Here is a 5625-nt window from a genome sequence, read left to right on the forward strand (position 1 = left end):
TAATATCCATGTTGTTCAGTTGGATAATCATTGTATTGGCTATACTAGTTCGACATCCTAACTGCAAGGGAATTCTAAACAAGCACAAACAAGGATGACTCGAGCACAACAAGCTTATTTTATCTAGCAAACAAAAAGCATGATGGATCCACTTAGATTGTTTCTAGTCTAGCTTCTATTCTTTCGAAAAAGGAATTCGTTACAATCTGAGCAAACCTCTCTGGAATCAATCCGAGTTAAAGTAAGTTGAATAGAGACGAGGGAAGATCAGTGGAGCTTTGATACCCAAGGCCTCACCGACGTTATAAAGCGGCGTATTTAACTCACAGAAACCATCATGAACTTCAAAGTATGCTCAAAAGAGTAACCAATATTTTTCGAACGACTTTCATAATAAGCTCGTTACCCTATCAGTCTCGTTCTAGTCCAAATTTTAAGGCTTAGGTTCGCGTAGGTTATGTTTCCCTAAGGCGGGCAAGAAGGAAACGGTGATGAAATCCGAGTCCTTGTCTTGATTTTTCCAAGCCTTGACCTTTACTAGAAAATTAAATCTGATTTCAGGTCCTCAGCATATATGCATACAAAATCATCCAGTAAACCCGCTGACAGGGGATTCGCGGGTGTTTAGAATTCTTACCTCCCGTTCCATACGGGGGATGAACCGTTGAAGTCGACTCGGACCACCGACTCCAATGTCAGTGTACGAACCCGAGGGGCCGAGGTGATATCGTAATCGTCATCCTTCCCTGTGCAGTTTATATTTAAACTAACCCTTCCTTAGGGTTTTAAAAATAAAGTCCAATATTCAATGTCCAAAAGAAAAGAAAAAAAATGTCCAAAAATAAAATATTACAAAAATAAAAACCTTAGTTATAGTTTCTACAAAAATCAAAATAAAATTATTTACAAAATCTTCTTCTTCACTCCTTTTGGATTTCTCTTTTCTTTCCTTTTTGGGATTTTCCTTTCTTTTCAGCACACTTTCTCTTTTTCCTTTATCTTAGCTCCAAATCTGAAAGCAAACAAAAATACCAAAACGCGCAAAAAAGAATAAATAAAATAAAACCTAAAAACAAATCCGCGTCGGCGGCGCCAAAATGATGATATTTTTGATAGTGGTAAATAGATTTATCGTTCACTTAGACTTAGTTGAGATTGATTCTAGGCTTAAATATAAAAATAAGAAATTATATACAAAATATGTCACGGGATGAAGAATTCACTGGGACTCTGGATTTCATTGTTTTTCATATTCAAGTGGTTCAGAAATTAATCCTAGGCAATTATAGCTCCAAACACAAGAAATATTAACTCTATTCTTTGCCAAAATAGATTTTGTAAAACATCAATTGTAAATTACAAGCATAGTGTATCAAAAGCACCTAAGACTAAGCATACACTATCAAACAAGATAACAATTGATTAATAGAAATCATAAATCATTTATAATCGGTGCAAAAAGTAAATAAGGAATTAATTAATTACCACATGATGAAATTCAGCTTCGTCCGTCGTCCCAGCGATGGGGTCTAGCTCATCATGTTGAAAACCCTCTCAAAGAATTTATTTATGCTCAAAAATGGTTTACAAATGATGAAAAGGGGAGAAATGATGAAAAACCGGGTTTGTAACAATTATGCCTGTTACAAATTAACTGTTACAAAGAACGATACAACTAATGTGTCACTGTCACTGTAGCATGAACGACTTTCTATAAGCGTCTTATGTTCTTCGTGTTCATCAATGGCGGCAGCAGCAGCAGGTTTCTCAAACTTGATTTCTCTCCATTCTGTTCTTCCCCCTAACGTTCCATCCCCTTATCTGACTCCAAGCTCAGCTATAAATACACCACAGGACCATCAATCTCTCGAGTAAATACCAGAAAATATCGTATTAAAGTTTTGGAGATTTTATTCTCCTTTCCTTTATTATACACGTCTGAGTTGTCCAAAACTTTTCAAACTCTCTCTGGATTGCATAGAAACAAATTTTCAGAGAATATATCCTCTTAAATCCCACGTAATATGCTCTTATAACTCAAGCGTAATCGGAGAATATTTGTTACCCTGTTTAACGCAACAACCATTCATGGGAAGATTTTATTCCTTGTTTTCCTTCCAAAAACACGTCATGCGACCTATTGATTAAGTGACAACATAATCGCAGCATAATATCCATGAAAATCTCTTAGAAATCTTTCCCAAAATCTCGTGCAGTGGTGATGAAATATTTCCCGCCGAAAATGATTTTCAAATGAAGAAGAAGGAGGGTGCCCCCTATCCAGAGTAGGGGCGCCTTTAACAGCAGGGGTGGTCTTATCCAAAATGAGGGTGCCTTTAGTGTTTTTCCGGTGTTGCTCCGAGCAACTTTTCGAGCCGGATTTTCCAAAAATGTTTATTTCCCAGAAATACCTACAAACACATAAAATACCATAATAAGTACGAAGTCAAGTACCAACAATACAGAACATTTAGGACAAATTAGACACAAAAATGTGTCTATCAACCTCCATGTGAGTATTGTGCATAGTCACACTAGCTTTCCAAAATTCGGTTGACTAGGTACTAGGATCGGTTCCCCACATATATATGGTATCTAACTTGAATGTGTTGCACATGTCCATAGGATCGGTTCCCCTTTGCCTAAAAACATGTTGTACATGTCCATAGGACCCGCTGCACCTCATACAAGGATCAGTTCCCCTTTGTTATGTACTGCACCTCTTACTAGGATCGGTTCCCTTTTTCCCAGTTTTGGTCAGACATAAAATCACAAACCCGATCATACCATCTCAGGTGATTACTTAAGATCGGTTTCACTAATAAAAGTCATACCAATACTTAAGTCAGGCCTTTGTGAATAGTTCTACCAAGAACACAAACAAGTTGTGAGCGGTTATACTCAATCACACATATTGGTTGATCATAAGATAATCAATGAATAAAAAAACCAATAACACCTGGAAATTTCCTTTTCGGTTCACAAACAAGTTGATGAACTTACTTCCTTATAACACATGTAAAACATTATTACCTAGGATGAAATCCTCACCTCATACCCATACAGAATCACAATAGCATTCAAATGACTATGGTGATGTCTTATCTACAAAGTTTAATGATTAAGCAATAAACCTCATATTGTATTCCTTAATACTATGTCTATCTAGAGTTCAAATATGCTTCGCAGTTTTGTTTTCAATATGCACGACTTGAAAGATACGTTAGGGAATGAAACAGTTCAAGCCAAATATCACTAACCTCGAGTGGAAGGATGATTATTGTCGTTGTAGCTCATTGATTCTTCACATCTTCAAGTCTTCGCAAAACTTGTAATGTCTCATATCCTAATAATTTCAAGCTAACCTATACGAAGTCGACTATAGTACATTATCAAGCGACTCTTAACATGAGATTTGATTCACTAAAATATGACAACCAAACTTGACATACCAACGCTTGGTGGGTTCAACCGAGCTATGCTCTAACAAAGAGAGAACTCTAGCAACTGGGAAACCTAATTTCCGCACCTCCTGTGTGATATTAGTTGCGACTAGAGTCGATTCTCACTTAACCTAGGTTTTTACTAAAACCATTATAGGTTAACGACTTAAAGACTTCATTGGCATTTTGAAGCCATGCCCAACTATTTTCTTTGTAGTTGGGTGTTCTAATCTTGCTTTATTCTATCATATTGAGTACTATCTTCTCTAAGATTTGCTCGAGATTTAATCTACGATAGGCAAGATAAAAAGTAGTCACAAACATCTTCGTCTCATCTTTGTGATTCCACAATATATTGTTTCGGTACCATACGATTAAGATTATTATGAGGTGATTGATATTACTAGGATGTTCTTCGGAAATATAAGTCCGGTGTATCAATTGGTTCATGTTCACCTTTATTTATCAAAAGATGGAACAAAACTCATAGGTATTTTTGTGGGAGACATATTTATCTATTCAATAGACTTTTCTGTGTGAGACAGATTGGTTTATCAAGTCTTCGACTTTGGATCGTAGCAACTCTTAGTTGTGGGTGAGATCAACTAATGGAATCAAGTGCGTAGAGTCCTGCTGGGATTCAGAGGCGTAAGGAACGCGATTGTACCTTAATCAGTGCGAGATTGGTTAGGGCTCAACAACATTTCAGTCCGAAGTTAACTTGTAGTAGGCTAGTGTCTATAGCTGCTTAATACAGTGTGGTGTTCAAATATGGACTAGGTCCCGGGGTTTTTCTGCATTTGCGATTTCCTCGTTAACAAAATTTCTGGTGTCTGTGTTATTTCTTTTCCGCATTATATTTTATATATAATATAAATATCACATGTTGTGCGTAGTTTAATCAATTAGATAACCAAATATTGGTTGTTGGTATAAATTGATTAACACTTGAACATTGGTCTTTGGTACCGTTCAAGTTTTTTTACATAATAATCAGGATCGCGGATTTGTACCTGTTTGATTTGATGATTACATTGTGAAACATATATACAACTTATGGATATACCTCCATTTATTGAGTCTGAATGTCTAGTTGATTCTCTTGGAATTATATTGGAGTTTGTCCATACAGATTGCCTAAACGAAATATTGGGTGAGGTTGTTATACCCCCGCTTTTTCAGTTCTCCTTTATACACTTTCAAATCAGGGGTTGCTTACAATCAAATCTAGGTTAGCTTAGAAACAAAGCATTCAATATTCACAGTTAAATGAAAACGTGATTTAAGATTCAAGCTAAGTTTGCTTAAAACCAAAACAATATTCTTCATCGTTAGATGGTCTTAGCCTGTTACACACAAATGAAATATACCTTCATTTAATATGGGTAACCGTACCTAAACATGTATATTGAGTTGGCTCAACAATAGTTAATCGAAGTTAGCCATATGAACACTTTTGTCGTAACTACATTTATCTAATACTTGTAAATCAAATATGATGATCAATCAATCATGAAAGATAATCAAATGAATCTAATTGTATTACTCATAGAGTTGTTCAATTGTATATATCTCATAGAAGTATACAAGACACAACTGAAGCAAAATCGGATTTGATTCATGATTGTACAAAGTACTTATACAAGAATCAATTCATGAACATTAAGCCACGGGTTGCAAAGATTGCATTCATTAATTTATAAATGTATTTGTTCATGAATATGGAATCATACTTCACCGCTTTTAGAACTTTAACCACTAAGTTTGCAAACGGGTACACAAACTATAGTTCCGGACTTTGGTCTTGTACAACAGTTTGCAAACCTGTATGCATACTGCTGTCCCGGACCTTAACTCAGGTAGAAACGTTCGCATACTGGTATTGCAAACTTGGTTCCCGGACTTTAACATTTAAACTATTCGCATACTGGTATGCATACTGTGTTGTATCCAGACAAAGGTTAATTGTTCTAAACTCCCATTTCAATCATTGAGACATCCTTAGAAGACGACAATAACTATTTCACACAAACTATTAGCTTATAAGTAATTTTCAAGTGATCAAACGATCAATACGAAACATTTCGAGTCGACATCAAATGACTGTCTCACACAAATCATGTAAGATGTTTCAAGGCAATTTTCACATGATCATCTTTTGTCTTATTATTTAGTTTCCAAC

This window comes from Papaver somniferum, chromosome 2 (genome assembly GCF_003573695.1).
Source record: "Papaver somniferum cultivar HN1 chromosome 2, ASM357369v1, whole genome shotgun sequence".
In the NCBI taxonomy this organism is placed as follows: Eukaryota; Viridiplantae; Streptophyta; class Magnoliopsida; order Ranunculales; family Papaveraceae; genus Papaver; species Papaver somniferum.